Below are 25,447 nucleotides of genomic sequence, written 5' to 3'. Positions count from 1 at the left end.
AGACAAAAGTGATGCACTGCATTCTGTGTGATGTTTATATGATGTATCTTGCACCTGGGGTGCAAGGAGTCCGCTGGGCTGCGGGGATTTGAAATTATTGATAGATGAAGAATACAATCTGTATTACATACATACGTTTGCACATATGATGCATGAGGCCGCAATGGTAGTGCATGTTGCGGACCTGCTGAAGTAAAGTATGCAGTACTAGTATGAGATAGCACAGCAACTGTAGAGACTGAAGTGCCTTGCCGGACCGAGATTGAGACGTATTGTAATTGTGACTTCCGATTAAAGTGATATTATGTCAGTGTAGAGTAACGGGTAATAAGTATACATATAGTGGGTAATCAGTAAATGACAACTATCTCTTTAAGGCCCCCTGTCCATAGAAAACGTGACCCCATGAACGGGCAGAGGGATGATAAAACCATCCCTAAAACCCTTAAACAACAACTTCGCCTTCTCTCGGTCGTGGTACCTATTTAGAAACGGTACCATCTCTCCCAGTTTCACCTGGGTCATCCCTTTTTGTAGCACCCCCGCCCCTTTTTCCTTTCCTTTCTTGAAGCATTTTGATGCTCCATGAGACCCTGCACTGCAGGCATGCTTCAACCTGTAACTCGTGCCAAACTTACATTGGCCATCATTAAACTGCCAACAGAAGCCGTGTCGGTTTCCCCCTGCCTGTTCCCCTTGACCCTCAGATGTGGAAGTGAAGGCCAAGCCAGATGACCCGGCGCCCCCTGAAAAGGCTGCCCAAAAGGCACTGGGGCCACAACCCTCAGCCACAGGCCGATTTCCTAGTGATCCCATCTAATAGATGGTCGCACTGCCTTAAGCTGCCTGAACTGCTTGTCATAGTGCAGCCAGGTCTGACCCCCATAAACCCTATAGGCTTTGCCTATCAAGTCCAAATAGCAGAAAATCCCAAAACAGTTTTCCGATGCTTTTTCCCCAATTACGTTGGCCAAAATGGCAAATGCCTGTAACCAATTAGTAAATGTCTGTGGGATGAGATGCCACCTATGTTTCTCCTCCTCCTCCTTCTTGTACTCGGTCCTTTTTCCCTTGTCCAAATTACATTTTTCCAAGGAAAAGGGTGAAAATCTTTCAACATATTCGTCCCTCAAAATCATCTCCCTAACCTCCTTCTTCAAATGAGCCCCCAATGGCCCTTCAAAGCAAACATACACCTCGCCTTTTGCCCTATCATCCAGGCAAATCCCCTCCCCATCCTTTTCCGTTTGTACCGCTACCCCTTTTGCTTGCTCAATTTCAGCTCTTCCAACCGCACCTCCACCAGGCAAACTCTCCCTGATGGAAGAAAAAAATTTTTGGGTTCTTACTAGAGATGAGCGAACGTGTTCTTAACGAACACTTACGCACCCGAACACCGGCTTTTCCGAGGACTTCCGTGTTCGCGCGTAAGTATTCGGGGGGCGCCGGGGGGCGGGGAGAGGCGCGGCGGCGCGGGCGGCAGCAGCGGGGAACAGGGGGGAGCCCTCTCTCTCTCCCTCTCCCCCCCACTCCCCGCCGCAACCCCCCGCGCTGCCACGGCGACCCCCGAACTTTTTTCGCCCGAACACGGAATTCCTCGCGAAGTTCGGTGTCCGGGCGAAAAGGGGCGGAGCCGAACACGTTCGCTCATCTCTAGTTCTTACTTTTTATTTATATGTATATATTTATATTTATCTAGAAACTGTTAGAACCCACTAGAATATATGAATTCATTTAGACTAAATCCTGTCCTTCAATACAATGTAGAGTGTAATATAATATTCTAATATATAATAACAGCTTTGGTTTTAGATTACACTCAACCATGAATTACTAGAGTACGCTTGTATTTATCTTTAAACCTTTAATGATATTAATGGGCCATAAGATCTTACTTATATGATGATATCACGTAGTCTTTGATGCACTTGGCTGCTTCCTAATAGCCCTGACGAGCCTTCTATAGTGGAACGCAATTTAGTGCCCTTAGTCATGTGAACGCGACTAATATCGTGTCACTAGCCGGCGTGCTGCCTCAACCGCGTCCTGATGAGGAACTTCCGGTCACATCACGAGTGATATCGCGTCATCATCAACCTGCGCCATTACCATGCACCGAGGAATGGCGTGAGGAGGTGGGTGAGAACTTTTCCTGATTACAGCACCTATAGATATATATGTATGCCATCCTAATCTGTATTTTATTGCTTGAGAAAGGCTGCTTGCCAGCCGAAACACGTTGCATGTATGTCTGGTATTTGTCTGTGGATATAATAACTTGTCTCTGGAATGGCCGAAGTTCTACATCACCACGCTACTCCATAATTGGCATTCAGGCGATACTGGATTAGGGGTGCACTCATCAGACGCACACCTGTGAAGTAACTTCTTCACTATCGACCAATCTTTTGTTTTATCTGGAGCTCTGGGATTTTTTATAGGATTTACCTATACCACTGGTTCTTGCCTGAGGGATAAAGCACTCCCTAGTGTGCTCCATGCCTGAACCTGCAACGGAGCGGGCCGTACCTCCCGCATGCCCTACCCCAGTCCCCCCAGCCGAGCTTCCACCCCCCTCCTGCCTTCACAAAATTTCCCACATGCAGCTCAATAAAGCCCTTATCTCCCCCCTTGCGTCCTGAGCGCCTACCAGCGCAGTGCCGTCAGCCTCAAACCGACCTAAGCTACCTACCACAAGTGCTACCTGGCTAAAAGCATTGGACACACCAAACATGAAACTCTCATCTGACTGCATAGGAGCTGTGAACCCACCAGCCGTCGCTCGATCCTCCGGCCGATCCGTCCGACTATCCGCGCCACCGCTGCTCTGCTCCGCACTCACCCCACCAGGCTGTGACCACTCTGCTGACCCTGCAGCCGCCTCCAGTCTTCTTGGTGCCATCCCACACGTGGCCACCTCTGTAACCGCTGCTCGACCTCTTCCCTGCTCGTTCCTCCGATGCCCAACATCTCTGGTCTCACGACCGCGAACTTCATCAGCATGGCTGCGTCTGCTACTGTAACAGGGCTGCTCCTCAACCAATATCTCTCCTGAGCAGCCCCCCACACCACTATTTCTCCCCAACTCCTGTCCAGTGCTAAGCCCCCCCCATCGGCATGAGGCCTCGCACTGGATCCTGCGCTGTGCCGCCGGGCAGGAGCCCTCCCAGGCCTGCTCCCCCTGCTTGCTTTTGCTGCTGAGGGGAGCCTGCACGGAAGTCCTGAGAAGGACTTCCTAAGTTGTGCTGGTGCATGGACGCATGCTTGGGGCTAAGCCTCGCCGGCGCACGTGGTCTCCGCTCACTCACATCTCCCACTGCTGCCTCCGCTGACCGACCTGACTCCACCGCATCCAGAGCTTTGCTGGACATCCGCTGCAACCACCCCAGCCCCTGCTCCACTGCCACCCAGATCCTCTCTAATAGGGCCTCCATCTTTTCCCGGTAAGACTCCTCTTCGGGCTCTTCCTCTCTCCTCGCCGCACACCTTCTTCTCCTGCTGAACACCGTGCCGATTCTTCTTCCTCAGCTGATCTTCTCCCCGCTGCTCTTCTGTGCTTCACCTTGATTTTTTTCCATGCAAACTTCACGGTCTATTCTTCACTCTTCTTCTGCTCTGCTCCACGTTTCCTGTTCCTTCTTCCCAGGATGCACCAACTGGCTCCTCCTCTTCTTTTCTCGTGCCTTTCAGCCTCTTTCCACCCCACTCTGCACCCCCCCTCCTGTACCCATCATCCTCTTTGACTGTAACCCCCCCCCCCGTTAACCCCGTCATGCCTACCTTAGCTTATCAGTCCTGTGGGCTTTAGCTCTGACATTACTGTTTTACTGTAGCTTGCAAATTGCTTGCGATAACATCCACGAAAACAGTTCATTTAAACAGTAGTATCCAATTGTAGTTTTCTCACTGGTTTAACAACAGTCCTTATTGCTCTAACTTTCCCTTTCACTGTCTACTTTTCCTTGTCTTGATCACACAGCCACACTGGTCAGTCTAAGTTATCTGAACCTTGCTCTGAACGCTTACTTGTGTAGGGAAAACTGCCGATGCTTATCGGAAGGATATTGACTTCTTGATGACAAGGTTACAAGTCACTCATGGTACATAGGCCTGTCTCACTGCATTGGATGTGTGGGGTCAACTTTTACACAGACAACTTCTGGTAGGGTGCAAGGAAACTCTTACCGCGACTGACTTTTTCTTCCCGCCCTTCTACTACTGTGGCCTAAACTCTCCCCAGCTCCTCCCCTCAACCAATCCGGATTCAGCTAGGGAGTGACAGACTGAAACCCTGAGTGGGTTAGTATAGAGGACACACCTACAAACTCCAGACAAGAATCTACTAACAACACATACAGTCAGTTCACATAAAACAAGACACACACATAGACAAGAAAACACAAGGAAAGTATTATTCACCCAAGTGCTGTGGGGGCCCCCTTATTTGGGCCACTACAGGGGCACAAAGGTACATATAATATTGTGGGGACACAGAGGGGTAAATTATAGTGGGCATAGTGGAGCAATGGAATGATTACTGTGTGAGGACACTAGACCTCTTACTGTGTACTGTGCACTGACAGGACCAGTAGGGGGAGCAGCAGAATGAGGAGAGTGTAATGGAAGAAGCCTTCATGGTGGTATGAATCAGATAATGGGGCCAGTTGTGAATCCACCAAACATTTGCCTCAACAATCCCATATTCGTTCATTGTTTTTATATGGATGGTATGAGTGTCAAATGCTTTACCTAAGTCAATATATACTAGATCTACTGTATTGCCCTAATCAACCCAGTTGGTGATTCTATCATAGAAGGAAATTAGATTCATCTGGCATGACTGGTTTGTAAAAAACCCATGCTGACTCTGGTTAATTATTCCATTTTCATCCAAGTACTTGAATACATGCTATTTAATAATTTGTTCAAAGATATTTCCTGGTATAGAAGTCAGGCTAACAGGCCTGTAGTTTCCCGGGTCCACCTTCTTCCCGTATTTGAAGATACAGACAACATTTGCCCTTTTTCAATCTTCTGGGACTTTTCCTGTTTTCCAGGAATTTTCAAAGATTATGGCAAGTGGTTCAACAATTACCTCTACTGCTTCCTTCAGCCTCCTATGATGTAATTCATCTGGACCTGGAGACTTGAATTCATGTAAGTTACCTAAGTATTCCCTCGCCATCTCTCTGCTTATAGATAGCCTGGATTCTTTTATTCCCCCAATAGCACAGGGTAGATCAGCTGATATTACATCTACTTTCTGAGAGAAAACAGATACATAATAGGACTGTGAAAGTTCGGCCTTCTCAACATCATTTTTAACCAATTCACTATTTTTATTCTCTTAAAAACCTATAGCATCTTTGACTTTTCTTTTGCTTTTGACATACCCCCTCTGGCCTCTCTTGCAAGCCTCAATTCATTATTAGTTGTAGCTTTTCTGACATTTGCTCAACACTTTCTGCAGACTTAATTATATTTTTCTTTACATAGTCCCCCCTCTTTCCACTTACTAAACATATTTTTCTTCCTTTTTAGCATGTGTGTAAGTTCTGTTATTCACTGAAAAGGAAGCCAATAATGCAACACCTGATGGCCAAGCTCAATCGCTCTAGACCCTAGTAGAATGCAGAGAGCCATACTATAATATGGAGGAGCTAGCTACTTGTTCAGTGCAGACTAGTAGTGCAGCCACTCACTTAACCCAGCCCACATTGGGGAGCAGTGACTGCAAACAAACTCTGCATTCTACTAGGGTCTACAGTGATTGAGCCTGGCCTACAGTCTACCAGGTGTTGCATTATTGGCTTCCTTTTCAGTGAATAATGTCCTTGTTTTTTTTTTCTCTCACCTCTGTGATTTATTTTTGTATGCAAGTTCTGTGTTTATCAATCCTGGTCTCTTTAAATGCTTTCCAATCTTCTTTCTCTTAGAGATTGTTAACTATTCCACTTTGGGAATCTAATTTTGCAGTATTTCTCAACCTTCTTGGACATTTCTGTCCTTAAGAACATTCAGCTATTAAATCATTCCTACCCTCTTTCTGAGTTCATTAAAATCTGCCTTTCTGAAATCCAACCTTGAGGTCTGAGTTTTCTCAGGTCTTCCTCTCCTTGCTATCCAAAATTCAAGGATGGCATGATCACTGCCTCCTAAGGTGCCAGCCACCCTTACTTCCTCAACCATTTCCTTCCTGTTGGTTAGAATGAGGTCCAAGATAGCAGGAATTCCTTGTTTTATCTTCTACCTTTTGGAAGATAGAGTTGTCAGCAAGACCAGATAAGAATTTGTTTGACCTATTACTTTTGTCTGAGAGAGATTCCCAAAAAATGTCTGGATAGGTAAAGTCTCCCATGATCACTATGTCATGCTTTTTTGAGAACTTGGCCATCTGATGTAGAAAGAGTTCATCCATATCTTCCGCTTGTCCAAACGGCCTACAACAGTGTCTTTTTTGTTGTTCTCTCCTTGTATTCTTACCCAGTTTCTACAGAACTACTATTCTCTGAAGCTTGAATCTTTGTGGAGATGTATACTTTCCTAACATACAACACAATACCTCCTCCCCTTTTTTTGGACTGTTTCTTATAAATAAGTTGTATCCTTCAAGCCATGTATTCCAATCAAGTGTATAATCCCATCAAGTTTCAGTAATGCCTATGACATCATATTTCTCTTCCTGTCTTAGGAACTCCAATTCTCCTTGTTTGTTTCCCATACTCTGTGCATTTGTGTAAAAACATTTTAGTTTGAGATCGGTGTCTCTTGCTCCTTTACTTTCCTTCAGACTTTTTTGTCTTTGTTCTTTCCTTCTGTTTTTTACTTTCTGTCAATTCACTTCACACTGTATATGAGGGTGGTATTCCTCTTTACCCAGATCCTGCTCTTAAAAGCCCTAGCCATGTTACCCCCTTTTACAGAACAGCTTCATTAAGTCTGAATTCTTCTTAACTGAACCCGCTAGGCCACCCCTCATGTCTTCAGACCTCCACTATCGCTCTTCTCTTTTTCCCATAGAACTTCCTTTCACTATCCTTACAAAGCCCAGCAATAGCCTCACCCCGGTTTAAACTCAGCATTGCTCACCCCTCCATGATTCCTTCCAGACTGACATTATATCCACAGGTACAGCAGACTCTCCCAGGGCTAAATGGAACCTATACTTTTATATCTCCTTCTGACTATGTCTACACAGCATGGCAGTGTAATACATTGGCGTCACCACATTTATTTCCCCTGGGCCTATTCCACAATCCGTACCTCGCTATGTAGCTGATAGCCAAGAGGACTCTTATTCCCACAGCCAGTCTTGCCTAGAGACCTAAGTGTCTCTATGGTAAGAGGTAACAAGCAAGTCCTGTGGATTTTAATCCTGCAGTCAAGCCCCCATTCATCTGTTTCATCCTAACATACATTTAGTAGATTATCAAGAAATAGCAAACAAATGTAAGAAAATATAACTACAGGATTAAGATTACATATGGTGTGTTTGTTGTCTGTTACCATAGAGAAACATACATCTTCATAGCATTTATATACACAAAATAGTAAAAAATGTAAATCTCCTCTGCAAACAGCTGCCTTTTCCTAGACAAGCGAGAGCCAGCTAGTTATTTCCCTGCTGTGACTGGAGCGCAGCACTCCGTTCTAGCTCAAATAGGAGTCCCAAAGGGAGAAACCTTCCGTTGTGTCCAAATGCCCTGATAGGGTGTATGTCTAGGCATTGTCTTCTGGAGACAACGCTTTAAAGTAAAAACTATTTGCAAAGTTGCTCCATTTTAGGAGCACTCCAACAGTTGCTTGTGAAGGTGAACATAGCCTTAAAGGGGCTTTCCAGGTAGCACCAGCTGTCAGTGCGGGGATACACTGGGGTCGGAGCAATAACCACTGCTCTGACCCCTGCGTAGTGGCTGGCACTTGTAATTGCAGGCATAGCTCTCAATTAAATCAATTGGAGCTGTGCTTGTAATTGCAGGCTTCCACTGTGACCCTGGTGTATCCCGGCATTGACAGCCGGCGCTGTATGGAAAACAGGTAATTCCTAGATATTTATCTGCTCTACTAAATACATTTTTCATAAGAGGAAAGATAACAACAACAAATTCAACCACTTTCTGGGCAAGCTTCTATAAAAGGTTCTTTGTTCTTTCTGCTGGAATCCAAACTTCCCTTTTGACCACATATAGTGGGAAATACAGACTAAAATACACTTGTGTAAACAAGTATGTATTGAATGCCTATATTATCCAGTGTCTGTCTGTGGAGCAGTGTTCTTATTAACTAGTCAGAGTGTTTAATAGCTAAGGAAGGTCACGCCTCAATTTAACCCCTTAATGACGCAGCTTTTTTTTCTTTATTTCCGTTTTTTCCTACCTACTTTCAAAAAATCATAACTCTTTTATTACCCTCAATTAAATAAAGTTGGACTCGGATTCGGCACGATTGTTGGACCAAAAGTGACACCGGACTGGTGAAACGCATGTTTTACTTCAGCTCCAACATACACTACGGATCTGGCATACAGTTTCAAGGGCAAGTGTGTTTTGGCGCGCACTCGCAAATGCCTGAGCGTGCTTTTGGCACATGATTTGTAAACACCACCAACCGCTGTCACCAATAAAAGTAAATGCTTATATTATATTATATAATGCACTCTTCTCTTTTCTTGTAACGGCTTGATAGAGTAGAGTCTTCTTAATGTGTTCCCCTGAAATGTGTCTCAAGTTGTATTTGTTTTATTCTTTGGCAGTAAAACCTTCCTTTGATGAGAAATATCCGTTAATGAGACATCTTGACTATCAGCGTACAAACAAGTTGGCTGGCTCTACCAGTCCTTGTGGATACAAGGGGTTGTGGTTGCTCGGCCAGGTCTCCCACACCACCCTGGTGAAGTAAGTCCAAGGTTTACACCTATCTGTAGCTGTTTTGGTTGGAGGTCACTTCCTGAGCACGATTCATTTTTTTAAATCTCCTACATCTATGCATATTTATCCATAGACGTCGCTGTATGAGGGCTTGTTGTTTGCGGGACGGGTTGTATTTTTCAATGGTACTATTTATTGTACCAAATAATGTACTGAAAATCTTTTAAAACTTTCTAGGTGGAGTGAAATGAAAAAATACACAATTCTTCCATCTTTGGGGGGTTTGTTTTTATGGCGTTAAGACTGCAGCAAAAAGGACATGATAATTTTATTCTATTGATTGGTATGATTACGACGATATCAAATGTATGTAGTTTTTTTTTTCTGTACTACTTTTAAGAAATATAATATTTGGGGAAAAAATAAAATTATTTTCTGCTGCCATCTTCTGACCACCATAACTTTTTTTATTTTTCCACAGATATAGTTGTGTACAAGTACAGAAACCCCATGTGCCCTGCATGCTCTGGGGCGTGAAGGAGTTTAAGTAATAAAGTCCTAGAAACCATGAAGGAAAGTCATCAAAAAGCAGAATGCGAAGTTCCGTTACATACAAGATGACAGGTCAAAAAGTTTCTTCCTCTATGGATTTTTCCTGCTTTGAGTCAGTTTTAATTAAATAATAAAGTTACATTGTTTTGTTTTATATATGTGCTCTTTGCAAATAGAAATATTACAAGTGTCTCTGCTTCCCATGAGAGTAGTAGACCCAGAGGTAAATAACATGCACGTGGTCTGATTCTACAGTATCATTTGTTACTTGTTTAGAAGAATGCACAGATATGTTTGTTATAATGCAATTCTATAGATTAAAGAGGTTGTTTCATTCACACAACCACTATATCTATGCCTTATTATATGGGTGTTAGACACAAGGGTACCCTTCTCAGGACAAATTCTATTATGCCTCTTATGCTGGTCTAATGTCCCATTTAGATAGAATGACAGTCATCTAAAGGCCTCCATATATTACGCACACAGACATATATATGCATATATATATATATACACATATATGTATATGCATACATATACAAACATATGTACAAGTATATATAACTACATATATGTAAATATATACTCATATAAATACAGTGTAGACAGTGTGAGACAGAGATAGTCTGCAGGGCGCTGAAAAACAGGCATGTGGATGTGTTAATGAGCAGGGACAGCTATATGGGAGTGTCTGGAGTTAAAACTAATAATCAGCATGCATCCATGCAGCATAGAGAGACAGCAACCATTGTCCTACATAACAAGGCAACAGGTCTGAGCCTGCATCGAGGCCACCATGCGACGACGCTGTTGCGACCGACAAGCCACAACAGTGAGCAGCTGTAAATCAGTATGGAGATGCTCAGGCCAATGCACTGGTTGGTGGAATAAATGGTAAATTTAAAGGGACTATATTGCCATTTTTTTTATTAATTAAAACCAGGAAGTAAAACATTAAATATTTCTAATCTGCTTATATTTTCTTATTGTAGAATTTTTTATTTTGTTCTCTATACATGACTATGGGCAACCTTATTGTCTTTACATTACTATGGGAGTGGGCATCTTTCCTGAGCTACATTTAAAAATTTAATTTAGAAAGATACCTTACAACAGTCTCATGGGCCATTCACACGATGGACAGGAGGGGACCCATTGACTTGTTCAATGGAGACTGTTCTAGACATGTTCTGTGACACCTGCAGAGGTCCTTTTGCAGGGAGGGGCAGTAGATAGTCACAGCTGATCACCTACTGTAAATAGGGGATCCTAGTGGATAACTATATATAGGTGTTACCTGTCAGTGTAATCCTGCTGTCATGTTAGTGAGATGAAAGCTATAAAGTTTTCTCTATAGATCAGAAAGCTACAATTATGCTCTGTGGTCAGTGTGAAGAATGCAGGATTTTAGAATTTTTCTTTCTAATATACATAATGACCAAAAGTTAATAAGAAAATGACCAAACATTCTTAAAAAATATTTTTAGGGGGCGTGGCTAAGCCTACAGAGCGGGAAGTCGCATGGAGACTGTGCTCCGGAGCCAAGAGTAGATTTTGAGTACTTTGCAGGCTTTTGAGCAAGTACCCGTGCCAGAAAACTATCCGGATAAGCTTCCCTGCGGGCGAGGATCATTCTGAGAGATTTCCCCACAAAATCAGTGAGGCGGGAGGATCGGGATACAGAGACCCCACGGAGCCGCGGTCTGGTCCCGGAGTGAGGAGGGGGAGCGGCAAGTGCAGAGGAGCGCATTACGGCTGTTACTCTGGTGTTAACTGCCACCGGGGACCTGCTGGGAACGGCACCTGCGGAGAAGAACGGAGGAGAGCTCCGCACACAGTGACAGCTCACAGGGTGCTTCCCTTCACTGCCCCGCGCTCGGAAGCAGCGGCAACCGGCTCGGAGAAGAGCATTAGCGTTCATCCTAACAGTGAGTAAGGGGGACCCCTGGAAAACCCTTTACCCAGTGGGGAGCTCTTCCCGAGCCACAAGTACCACAAGTACCACTATTTCCAATCTGTTCCCCTGCATCACTCTATTATAACCAGGCTTCCCGCCCGAATCTCCCGCCATCTCTCTCCCCCCCCCCCCTTCTCTCCCCCTACTAAGTCTGCAGCCGTGAAGGGGAGTAGAAGTAATAGCTGCAAGAAGCAGCCTCCAGACAAAGTTGAAACTGTCACATTTACAGTATACCAAAGGCTATAAAAGGGTGCTACCCTAATTTTTCTGGAGCTGGTTACCCAGCTCCACAATAACTACAATTTTTTCTGTTCTTCACTGAGGAATACAGATGTGGATTTGCCTCCATTTTACCTCCTAAATAATTTTTACCGCCACGCAGCAGCATAACGGAACCACAGATAGCCTACAGGCTTACAGTACAGTAAAACACCTTGCAGAGCTTTGCTCTAATTTTTTCCAGAACTGTCCTATGCAGGTCTATCAATAATACAATATTTTTGGACTCTTGATACAAGTCTGTCGCAATTATAAATTTGTATTCACCCTTGTTCTGAATGCTGAGTAAGATGGAGTGCTGAATGCAGAGCTCCGTCTGAGTGGCACCTTCGGGACCTGACCTACAGCTTCTTCTAATCCAGATATGGGGAAGATCGGCAGAGATAAAGGGGGAGACATTCAGAGTACCCCTAGACCACATAAAAATCAGGCAGATATGCAAAGATACCTCAAAGACCGTAGCACCCGCTCTCCACGAGCCCCCTCTAAGACGGCGCAGGCACAGGAGAGTATTTCGTACAACAGTAGAGAGGGAGAGGACGGGGCATCCACGGACGGAGAAGAAGGAGAAAACGTGTCCAGAGGATTTATGAGAGAGCTGTTCTCTCAAGCTTTGCAACCTTTAAAAACAGATTTGGGAGAAATTAAAGAAGACCTCCGACTCATGGGGCGCAGGGTGGAAGAATTGGAGGCGACGACCACCTCCTTAACAACTCATTCGCTTGAGATGGAGAAAACGCTGAGAGAGCACCATGACCAGATCAACAAAGCCCTGTTACAACAAGAAGACATCGAAAACAGAAACAGGCGCAATAACATTCGCATTAAAGGGCTCCCAGAGTCCTGGGCGCCTGACTGTTTAATGAAAATAGCCAAAGAACTTTTCAGCCTACTACTGGGTGAGGAAAGAGCTTCCGGCATCGCAATTGAGCGCATTCACCGAGCGCTCAGACCCCCTCCCCCTCCCTCGGACCCTCCTAGGGATGTTGTCTGTAAACTGCTCTCATTCCCAGACGCAGCAGCAATTTTAAAGGCAGCAAGACAACACAAAGACCTTGGCTATGCGGATACCCCGCTTCAATTTTATCAAGATCTGGCCCCTTCCACCCTGCTCAAAAGGCGACTGATGCGCCCCCTACTGGAGGTCCTCAAAGAAAAAGGAATAAGATACGCGTGGCTGTTCCCCTTCGGGCTGGGAATAACCCACGCGGGTCAAAAAATTAATATCCGTTCCCCTGGTGATCTCCAACAGTGCTGGCAGATACTGGACATTCCACCTATGGATATCCCGAGTTGGTTGCCGATACCCGACCTCCCTAGATTCTCCAGCCTACCCGCTACAGAAGGCTGGACACCAGTTTGCAGCAACAAATCACCCAAAGGGAAAAAAAAGAAGTCCAGAGAAGAAGTGGACATGATGGACACTTGAATCAACTAGAGGTCTGCTAAAATTTTACTCTCTCCGTGAGGATGAGGGTTACCAACCACCCGTGAACATTCTTACTCCCGATTCTTCTTCGTTGATAGTTGCACCAGTTGAAGATTTGATATTGTAGATATGTATGCGGCGGTGGGGCCCAACCCCTCTGGTCTGTGTAATCTGACCGGGCTGCAGAGGAGGCGGTGACTCGCTTAACTTTTCCCCGAGAGTCTGGGGGGGGGTCTCCTCTTTAGCCCCTACAGTTACCTACCAGACCGTCAAGGTTTCCAGCTAGTTAAAACTTTTATATTATAGATAGGTAACATTTACTTCAAAGCTGTGTTTGCATTTCTGTTTGATTCCCGCTCATCTCTCGCTGGTATTTAAACCAGCCCCTGCCTGATTCCCCATCAATAGCCAGGGTCCGCGACCGTGCCTTTCGGACCAGGCCGTGGTTTTCTCTCCTAAGTACTCAGGTGTTGCTGTTGAGTTACCTGTTTGCAGCTCATACACCTAGCAACGAGAGCCTTATAAATCTTATAAACCTTACTTTTAATTTCATATATTGTATTATTTACCTGTCTGTCTGTGTAATAACCGTTTATTTTAAGTGTCTCAGTTCCTAGTGTATACTTACCTCTATATTTGCCTTCGTTCCCACCCCCATCCCCTCACCTACCCGCATCCTATACCCTAGGTTGGTAGGAGGACCTCAGCACAAGACCGGGAACTCTACTAAGTAACCTTTTCTTCGAATCTCTTCCCTATAAGCAGTGCGACATGGATGACTTGAGAATAACTTCCTTCAATGTTCGGGGTCTCAACACGCCAGAAAAACGTCACCGAGTGGCTCTACTTCTTAAAAGATACGCCACGAAGATCCTTCTCCTCCAGGAAACCCACTACAAGGGGGATAGGTGCTTCGCGTTGCCAGGTAAGCAATTTGCCCAGTGTTTTCACAACACTTACACTGCCTCTGCCTCCAGGGGGGTCTCAATACTCTTTCACAAAACCCTCAGTTTCACCTGCAACTCGCAGTATACTGACGGTGAGGGTAGGGTCATGTTCTTGAAGGGGACCATTAACAACAAAAAAATTACAATTGCAAATCTGTATGCTCCCAACACTGATCAGGCTTCCTGGTTAATATCTCAGTTAGAAGTGCTCAAACACTTTGCAGAGGGCCAGATCATATTGGGAGGAGACATCAACGCCACCCTTAATCCCATTCTTGACTCCTCCACCGGGCGATCCCAGTTACCCAGACTGAGATTGAGGAAACTTAATAAATGCCTACAGGACATGGGCCTAGTGGATGCCTGGAGACTTCTGTATCCAACAACGAAGGATTATTCCTTCTTTTCCCAGGTACACTTATCCTATCAGAGGCTTGATTACCTGTTTATTTCATCCGAATTTCTCACGGATTTGGTGGGGGCCGAGGTGGGTTCGGTTACAGTCTCCGACCACGCACCTGTACATGTAACACTCCGCTCTATACGTCAAGGCCCCAAGGAATGGAGATGGAGGCTCAATGCTACACTATTGGACTCAAAAGAAGAGACCATAAAACTAACTAACCAAGTGGAAGAGTATTTCCAACTTAACGCGGGAGGAGAGGTAGAATTGCCCATGGTGTGGGAGGCCCATAAGGCTTATGTGAGAGGCTTGCTGATCGCTTTGGGCTCCAGAACAAAAAAAATAAAACAAAAAGAAATAGATGATAAACTGGCGCAAATAGCCAAGATAGAGCAGCTAGCAAAGCTCTCGCAAACTAACTCCCTCCTAGGTAAACTGTCAGAGCTAAGGAAGGACCTACGATTATGTCTCGATTCTAAATTCAATAAAAAACACCTTTAGAGGAAGCATGTAGTATACGCACAAGGTAATAAAGGTAGTAAATATACATCTTCCTTAATTAAGAAAGCTCGGGCCAAAAGCACAATCCATGCCATCAAAACTGAGACCAATACAATAGTAACCTCAACTGAAGATATCGCCAGACAATTCCAACTCTTTTACACGGATCTGTACAATCTACAGAGACAATCCCCAGAGGGGCCGACATCTAAAATTAAGGAGCAGATTGACTCCTTCTTAAGCAGTCTTACCTTACCGAAATTAAAAAGGGACGAAGCAAGAGAGTTACTAGAACCTGTGACGCAGTCGGAGATAAAAGATCTAATTGCCTCCTGCCCACCCAATAAGAGCCCAGGACCTGACGGTTTAACCTTGACATATTATAAGACCTTTGAGTCTGCCTTGACCCCCAGAATGACGGATCTGTTCAATGCACTTCTTTCAGGGTCCAAACTACCCAAACAGGCACAGGAGGCGCATATAGCATTAATTCCCAAGGAAAATAAGGATCCTGCGCTCTGTGGGAGTTACAGGCCCATTTCTCTTATTAATCAGGACGTCAAACTGTGGGCAAAGCTACTGGCCAAAAGGTTAGAGAGATTTATACCAGCTTTGATCAGTGGAGAACAGGCGGGATTTGTGGGGGGGAGAGAGGGTAGAGACAACTGCCACAGGCTCCTCTATGCAGCACGATTTGCAAGGACCCAAAACGTCCCGCTAGCCTTCGTCAGAACCGATGCCGAGAAGGCATTTGATAGGGTCAGCTGGAACTACATGAAAAGCACCCTTCTTAATTATAACATCCCAGAGGAGTTTGTGTCCGCCATTTTCTCGCTGTATGAATCCCCCCACGCTAGACTTCGGGTTAACGAAGTACTATCACTCCCGTTTGACATTAAAAACGGCACTCGTCAAGGCTGCCCTCTCTCTCCCTCACTCTTCATATTGACGCTTGAGCCCCTCCTAGCACAAATCAGACAAGACCCCGACATTAGGGGCCTAAATGTAGGAGAGGACACTTTGTCCACCGCGGCTTTTGCGGATGACATAGTCTTCCTCATAACCAATCCCGAAAAAGGCTTTGCCAGGTTAGTTGAGACACTAAATGCATTTGGAGTAATTTCAAACTTTAAAATAAATTATAATAAATCCACCGTTCTCAACATCTCTATTCCCGTCTCTTGTTGCGAAAAACTTAGAGCAACGTCTCCTTTTGCGTGGTCGGAGACTTACCTGGACTACCTTGGTATAAAAATTCCAAAGAAAACCAAAGACATTTACAATGTAAACTTCGCTCCGCTGCTGGACCAGGTGAAGAAGCTTTTAACCGAATACGACTTACCAATTATGTCCTGGTTCGGTAGGAGGAACATCTTGAAATCCTATGTCCTACCAAAAATTTTGTACAAAATTAGGATGCTTCCCATACACCTCCCGAGTAGCTTTTTTAAGTCTTTACGCTCAACTTTCGCGACATATGTGTGGAGGCATAAAAGACCAAGGCTGGCATACAGCCTAATGATTAAGAGGAAATCGGAGGGTGGTATCGGACTTCCTAACATACTCGATTATTATAAGGCTTCGCAGTTGAGTCACTGGCTGGATTTGGTCCTTCCGACCAAAAACAATTTGCTTCCTAAGCTAGCTTTGGCTCGGAATAGTGTGGTGCAACTGGAGGATCTATGGTATCCGAGTAGAAATAACTATAGACAAAGGGACTTCTGTCCCCTCTTGAGAGGTCCATGCGAGGTATGGGACACGATGAGAAAGGAATTAGCCCCAGACCCATCTCCAATTTTCCCGTTAAGCACTATCCATAAAATATTAGAATTGCCATCTGACTCATGCAACGATTCGATCTGGGTAAAATTCCGGGAACATAAAATTGGTGATCTACAAGAGCTAGCTCACATTTCCCCCTCAGAGATTACACAAAGACTGATACCAAGCTGGTCCCCCTCCTTCCTCACGCTCGCTTCAGTAACCAAGACAATAGGAGACTTTCTCAAGAGCCATGGCACAGCCAGACCCTTAACCCCCTTCGAAAGTACACTTAAACATATCGCGCCAAGGAATAGGAAAATCTCCCTGGTAAGGAAGCACTTTATCACTCCCCACAACCCGACAAAACCCACATTCATCTCCTCATGGGAAAAGGAACTGAACCTAACTCTCTCCCCTAGTGAAATTAAAGCGATTCTGAACACCTCACTCGGCCTATCCCCTTGTATTCTTGCTCAAGAATCTCATTATAAACTCCTGGTCAGGTGGTACAGGACACCGCAATGGCTCTCAGCATACAAATTATCACCTCAGGATTGTTGCTGGAGGTGTAAGGGGGAGGTGGGATCGTACCTCCACATCTGGTGGATGTGCGAAAAATTGAGACCCTTCTGGATGGGAGTGGGGAAGGTTCTGGGAAAGATAAAACCAGGATTTTTGCTCACGCCAGACATGGTGTTCCTCTGGAGGCCATCCCCATCATTCCACCCGAAAAGGGATAAGTTGATTGCTCTCCTGATAGATGCTGCAAAGGCCCTGATTCCTCTCTACTGGCAACGCGAGGCACCCCCCTCTCTGATGCAATGGAGAGACAAAGTAGACATGATCTACAATCTGGAAGAACTCTCAAGTTGGCACAACAACTCATACGATAAATTCATTAAAACCTGGTTTTCCTGGCGTGACCTGAGACTTCTCGACATCTTCTCTATCTAGCTTGATTACATATCCTCTAGACACTGCACCCCCTCCAAACACCCAACCTCCCTCCTTGATACCTCCCTCCCAGTCCCCTCCTCCTGTTCCCCCATGTCTTTGTCCTGTCCTGTTATGTCTGTTACAAGGCTTACTTTGGTGAGATACTCGCATATTGTCCTTGTCTGGTTGTGTTCAATCGTAACTGTAGCCTAACAATCACCCTGGTATCTGTCAAGATGCATCACAGTCTTCTGATTTGTTTTATATCTTCTTATTCGAAATCTGTGTATTACGATATGTGATTAGCCTTATGTTATCTGATGTTGTCATATTTTAAAACTGAAAATTCAATAAAAACAGATTTAATTAAAAAAAAAAAAAAAAAAATATTTTTATATAACGTCTCATTTTTTGATGACACATTCCCTTTAAAATGTGTTTATTACGTCTGTCTCCTGGGATCTGTGGTACTACAGATGATCTGCAGCTTTCCTGCTCAGATGTTGGGGATTGTGCTGGCTGGGTATGTGTGTTTCAGCCAGTCAGCCAATCACTCTGTGTCAGTACACATAAAGCTGTCCTCCCAGGTGTGGGTGTGGTCAGCTGTCTCTGTTCTCATTCTGTCTCTGTGTGTGGTATGAGCAGGTTCTTTTTGGTGGCTGCAAGAAAGGCTTGTTTGTTTGGTTATGTCACTGGTGTAGGGCCTAGCAGTATAGCCAGGAGCCGTAAAGTGGCCCGTTAGCTTTCATATTTTGATCAAAAGGTTAACTAACACCTGGCATTTATAGCGTTAACATTGGCTATTAGTGTTTGTGTTTGTGTTTTGGCTGCTGAGATTATGGCTCTGTGTGTCTTCTTTCCCTGTCTAGTTTTTCCTGTCCGTGGTGGCATGTTTATGTGTCCTATCTAGGGTGCGTGGGCCTCCCTTTATTGGGGTGATGTCCCCGCTCAGGTAGGTCTGTGTCACTTACCCAAGTAGAAGATAGGGAGAGGAGCTAATCTGTGGTACCTCACCTGGTGTTGCCTATCCTTCTAGGTCACGTTTGTGTGGGCCCGGTGCTCACTTGCCTATGCAAACGTAACAGTGTTACAATGATTGTATTGCCCTTACTGTAAGTTCTGGATTATAACATGCAAAGCACCTGGTGGTTTGTCAGACAGGTTTCTTGTGAACTCTCTTAGACCGCCTGCAGATGGGCGGAAATTCCACGGCGCAATTTCCCACGGAATTTCCGCCCTTGGAAGCTGCCATAGGATTGCATTAGCAAAAGCAATCCTAGGCAGGCGGCTGCGGTTTGTCTGCGTGAAATCTCGCGCGGCAAACAAACCGCAGCATGTTCTATTTTTTCTGCGGGGCTCGCACAGAAACGTCAGTGCCCACCGCCGGCTCCGGGTGGCTCATGCGCCGGCTGCCCGGCAAGCCGGAACATCAAACAGCCGGAGCCGCGGGCTCGGGTGGGTACGCGCTGCTCTCTGCAGGCGCTCGAGTCGGGTCCCGCGGCGAGAATCCTCGCAGCCGGATCCGACCCGCCCATCTGCAGGCGGCCTTAGATTTCCCAGATATTGAGGTTTAAAGCACTCCCTTCACACATATCAATTGTGGGCATTGTGACTGTCACTAGAATGGTTGCGAGAATCAGTGACAAGAAGGAAATGTAGTGACTCTGCTGCTAAAGTAGGATGAAAGTTAGGACCTTTATGTATAGGATGTATATTTATTCAACAGCTAATGCATTTACGCGCTGGCAAAGTATGATCGTGAAGAGTACATTTTCCGACTGACTTTTCAGAATAAGCTCCAATGTGAGGCATGAGGAATAGCATTATTTATGGCCATTATATGACTTGCATTCTGCATTTTCACCAGTTTTTCCTTCTGCAAGGTGCACCTCTAATTTTCACTACTCTCTGAGCTGGAAGGAGGAGACTAGCTGCTATGATGTCTTCTATACACTGCATTTGGAGAGAGAAGCAGATTCTACACCCCATAGCAGCCGTGAAGGCATTGAGGTTGTTGAGGAGATTACTGCTGGTCTCTACGTATGGCAAGGCCATGGCAAGTGCCTCATCAGTGAAGAGGTTAATGATAAAAAATACTTTTCCAGTCACTAGTAAATAGTGTGGGCTGCATTTGAAAATAAATCCGGCATTGATTGAGGAAGCCTCTATACTGATGGCGATCCCCACCATACTTTGTGGGCAATGCCATGCGGACATCAGAGCCTGCGTGATGCAAATCGAGAAGTTGCTTCTGTAAACTAATGATTTCCTTCTGTTGATCTAGCACCAGTGACTGTAGTCCAGCAAACTACTCTTGGTAGGACACAACATTTCTGGAGCTCTATAACTTGTTTCTGCAGAGTTGCCACTATGGGCTCCATGTTTGGGCGTCATTATTTTGTTAAGTCTTACCGACACTGGATTGGAACGGCAGGTGTAGTAGCCATGCCGGTCACTGGAGAGTAGTCAAGATAGCCGGAAGTCGTTATCGGGAAGTCTCGGTATCCAGTACAATGGGATAAGATGGAAACGTAATCAAAATGGAAGCCAAAGGTCAGCAGCAGCAGGTATCAGTACAATTGCAGATGAGCAGGAGGAAGAGGAGCTTGATCAAGGTGGTGGTGGGCAATAATCACGCACTGGATCTGAGGCACAGTCAGGCTTTTATAGGAAGTCCTAATTAGTAGCAGGGTGGAGCAGAACAGGGAAACAGGAAGTGGATTTAGCAGAAGCAAGGAAACATAGAACAAGGCTAGGTTTCACCAAGGAACTGTCCAAATCCTGGATAACCGAGGGGGAAAAGCTGACTGAAGCTCAAGAGGTCTTGGGTTCAAGTCCTTACACCTCTGTTGCCCCAACCCGGCCACCACACATTACAACCTCATTCTCAAATGCACCCTACATGAAGCGGCGTCCCCTGTGACTCATGCAGGCCTTTGCAACCCTGGCTCACATCTCAAACACGCTTCATCCGGCGGTGCTCAAGATGTGCTGAATGGCTGCGGAAAAAAAATCTCCACTTCAGATTCATGTTCAGAAGCTACAACCTAGCCCTCCACCATGCCAAACAAGTCAACTTTACCTCTCATCTTCTCACTATCTCACAACCCTAAATGACTGACACTTTTCACTCCCTCCTGAGCACTAAATTGCAGTGACCAGTGACGGATCTCAGTGCTGATGCGCTGGCTGCCTACTTCAAAAAGAAAATCAACAACATCCAGGAGGACATAACCTCCTTATCCCAGACTACCCCCTGACTCTAGTCTCTTCAGTGCTGAGCTCTTGCTCAACCTTTGTACTCAGACCAATGACAGAGAAAGAAGTCTCCAGATTGCTTTCCTCTGTTCGTCCCACCACTTGTGACCTTCTTCCCTCACACCTCCTCCTGTCCCTCTCTCCGGTCATCATCTCCCACCTCACCACTATATTCAATCTCTCTCTGACCTCTGGCATCTTCCCCTCTTCATTCAAAGATTCTATCATATCCCTACTGTTTAAAAAACGGACCCTTAGCTCATTCCATGCTGCCAACTACTGACCCATCTCAAACCTCCCCTTCATCTCCAAACTATTAGAATGCCTGGTTTGCTCCCACCTTATAAATTATCTCTCAGAAAACACTCTTCTTGACCCCCCCTACAGTCCGGCCTCTGCACTTGACAGAAACCGCCCAGACTAAAGTATCTAACAACTTTCTGATGGCCAAATCGAGAAGTGACTACTCTCTATTGATCTTCCTCGACCTCTGAAGGACACTGCTCTTTCCTGGTTCTACCTATGTGACCACTCATTCAGTAGATCCTTTTGCAGGCTCTACCTCCTCTCCTCTTCCCCTCACTGTTGGGGACCCAGTTATACACCTCTTCCCGTGATATCACAGCACCATTCCTTCAGAATGCCATCAACTGTCTGTCCGCTGTCTCTAACAGTATTTCCTCTCTCTACCTAAAACTGAACCTCTCAAAAACTGGCTTAATGGTGTTTCCACCCTCTGCTAACCAACCTCATTCTGACATCTCCATCTCAATGTGTGGCATCACCATAAACTCCTGGACAGCACACCTGCTGTCTTGGGGTTATATTGAACTCCAATCTCTCCTTTACCCCCTATATCCAATCTCTTGCCCAGACATGTCACCTGCACCTCAAGAACATCACAAGAATCCGCCCTTTTCTCCCCGTGGACACGCTAAAAACCACTTATGGCCTGAAGATTTGGCTCTTCTTAGACCACTGTGTGCATGCACTCTTATACAAGTCTTTGGGAGAGCATGTGCACAGTGGTCTGAGAAAGTAATATTTTTTAAGGCTATGCACAGACTTGACGGAGGAACACCATGGGACCTGGCTGTTTGATGTGCCGGCTTGCCGGGCAGGATGCCATAGAAATGTAATACCAAGCAATGTCTTTTTACAAATCCAGTGAAAAAGAGTGTCTTTAGGGGAAACTTCAGTCATTATAGACATTGAGATTTCTTAAGTGACTTTGTTTGGGTTGATAAGAGAAATGAACACGAGCTTAAAGGTGTACCAAATATCAAGCACATGCGTGGGTCCAGTGTGATGTCACGGCGTCAGCGCCAGGCCATGCGGTGTGTCTGCCAGTGGCATTCAGTGCTGGACGCCGAAGCAGGAACATTTTTTTTGTTGCAAAACTGATAGGATGGCTGAGCTGTCTATCATCTCGGTCAGCTTATCAGTAGTTTTCTTAGTGTAATTATTCCAGATACTTTTTTGCAGAGGATGCCAGTAATTCATTTACTGACTTTTTTTGCTCTCAGACTCTGTCCTATTTATCCATTCTGTCCCACGGTGTCCTCAAATATTCCCTCTCTTCCATATTACACTTAGGGACGTACTGGAAATCAATTTGGGTTGTGGGGTCGCCCTTTTCAGGGCAGGTGGCCCTCTTTATTGGCAAGTCCACTCAGAGCAGATCAGGGAAATAACCTAGGCTTCACTTCAACAAATGGTACCAATTAATGAACTTCCAAAAAAGCAAAGAACTCCTGTCCAGCCTAGGAAACGTCTCTGAAGATCCTCCTTCGGCATCAACCTGTCTTTTCTGCAGCCTTACTACCGCTGTGGGCCATTAAATGTAGCCCAGCTCACCAAACTCCACCACAATCTTAGTTTCCAGGTGGTTTCTTTCCAGTTTTAACAAGACATACTCAGACCTGCCTTGAACTTTGGGTTGCTGGTGAAAAATAGGGTTTCTTTGTATGTTGTCAATGAAAAACTTTACTCCTTATTAGTGGATAACCAATAAAAGTTCACTCAGATATGTTCACCTTAGCTATCATATATTTCCCCTTCAGGCGCAACTGCTGACCTCCTCACGTTCTTAGGTATTTCAGAGAGATCCCATTTTCTGTCTCTTGGTAGTCCTTTCCCATTACTTCTTTACTTACCTCCTTTTTTACCTGTATTTTTCCTCTTACTCTCATTCTTCCATCTTCCTTTTTCCATTTATGCTTGACCACTTTTTGTACATAATTTTGACGGTGGACTGCTCTATTGATTGAAAGCTGTAGCCATCGTACAAAACCAGAAGGGGGTAGTTGGAAAGTGTTCACTGCAGAGAGCCCACGGAATTGCAGATAAGGGGGCCATCCTCTGGACAATTGTGAGCATGGCATGAGAGGTATTAAACCCTGGATTTCTTATCATACAAACTACATGACAGTCAGCAGAGGTATGATTCCACTGCCATCCTCATCAGCTATATAATGAAAGGTTAAAACTGCTAACAGACTCTCTTTACCCCCTAAGGACATTATGGTGTTGAGGACAATTTTGGGGGGATTTTCATCTCCGCTTTTCAAAAACCATAACTTTTTTATTTATCCATCGACATGAATGTATGAGGGCTTGTTTTTTGCGTGGCAAACTGTAGTTTTCATTAGTGTCATTTTTTAGTGCATAGACTATATTCTGAATCGTTTAGGAATTTTTTATGATCAGAGGGAGAGAAAGCACATCAATACTGCCATTGATTTACAGTGTCAATCATGCAACATAAAAGACACAAAACATTTTTTCTGTGGGTCGGTACAATTACAACGATACCGAAATTCTTTTTTTTTTTTTTTAGGTTTTTCCACTTTTCCACAATAAAAACCTTTTTTTGGAAAGTATGTGTTTTTCTAAATCGCTGCATTCAAAGTCCTATTCCCTTTTTTTTCCCATGGACTGAGCTCTGTGAGGGCTTGTTTTTTGCGAAGGAGCTGTAGTTTTTATGGGTACCATTTTGGCGTACATAAAACTTTTTTTTAATCACTTTTATTGCTTTTTTTGGGAGTCCAAATGAAAAAAATTAGCTGTTTTTTTTACGCTTTTTGCCGTGCAGGTTAAAAAGTGTGTTCAATTTGTTGTACAAGTTGTTACCGATACAATAATACCAAATATGTGGGATTTAAATTCTTTAAAAAAATTTTTTTATACTAATAGGATAAAAAGCACTATTTGTGTCCCTGTAGGGGACGTGCACCATAGCACCTATGATCACAATGATAAAGCATTGCAGGACTTCTGTCCTGTAATGCCTTATTGCTTGTTATAGGCAACATAGGGGCTGGCAATGAAAGACGCCTGTATCTGGCATCCTGTTGCTATGGTAACCCGATGGCACTCTGCGATTACATCGCGAGAGTCTGATGACGTCACTGAGGGAGCGCACTCCCTCCTTGAACCCTTTACTTGCCGCTATCTACATAGATCACAGCCTATAATTGTCTAACTGCGGGGGGTCGCTGTCCTGATGCACCTCCATTGTTGCAGCAGGAGGTCTGCTATCAGTGACAGCCGGCTCCAGCTTTTGGATAGCACGGGATCTCTTCTGATCTCGCACTATCCTCAGGGCATAACTGTACGTCTTGTTGCGCTAAGTACCACCCTGCCAGGATGTACACTTACACCCTGTGGCGTTAAGGGGTTAAGAGCGTCCTCCTGCATGTAAGAAGTATTGTAGTATACTGTAGAAGACCCTTCACAGTTATAGACAATTAAAATGCAAAACTTTATTAACCCTTTCCAATCCAATGTCGGGCCTGCCCCGACATCATCATTTCCCTCCACAGCTCCGATGTCGAGACAGGCCAGATATTGCAGTACAGGAGTGCATCTGCTGCACTGATCCTCATCAAGGACCCCCGAGGAGAAGGCAGAAAGGGTTTTTAACCCTTTCTGCCTTCTCCTTTACACATTACATAGCACTCAATTAGCGCTATGTAATGTAGATTGTTTCCGGCCGGCGATCATGTGACCGCCGGTGTTACCTGACCCCCAGCGGTCACATGAACGCCGAGCCGAGAGCCTAAAGGGAGAATGCGGAAGTATTACTTCCGCATTCTGCCCGGCGATCATGTGACCTCTGGATGCCACCTGACCCCAGCGGTCACATGATTGAAGAGCCAGGAGGCAGAAGGGAGAATGCAGAAGTATCACTTCCACATTCCCCCTACGGTGCAGTGAGCACTTGCACTCTCCTGAACTCTGTCAGATCAGGAGGGTGCAGGGAAAATGTATTTTTTTCTCATCCATTCTCCCCATCTGCAACTTATTTGGAGCTGGGGAGAATGGATGAGAAAAAATAAATGGATTGGAAAGGGTTAAGCTTGATTAAAATAATTACTGGGCCAACAAAAACAGACAAACAGAAAAAGAGACACCAAGCATATATCCCTCACAGCTCACTATATTGATTGGAGCTGGATAGGTCACTATCCGTATAGGGATATTGCTTGTATCGGCTTGCCTCGTGCAGATTTTGCTGTGGCAACCAAAAGTCAATGGAGACTTTAGACT

This window comes from Eleutherodactylus coqui, chromosome 3 (assembly GCF_035609145.1).
Source record: "Eleutherodactylus coqui strain aEleCoq1 chromosome 3, aEleCoq1.hap1, whole genome shotgun sequence".
Taxonomy (NCBI): Eukaryota; Metazoa; Chordata; class Amphibia; order Anura; family Eleutherodactylidae; genus Eleutherodactylus; species Eleutherodactylus coqui.
This window is presented reverse-complemented; position numbering follows the sequence as displayed.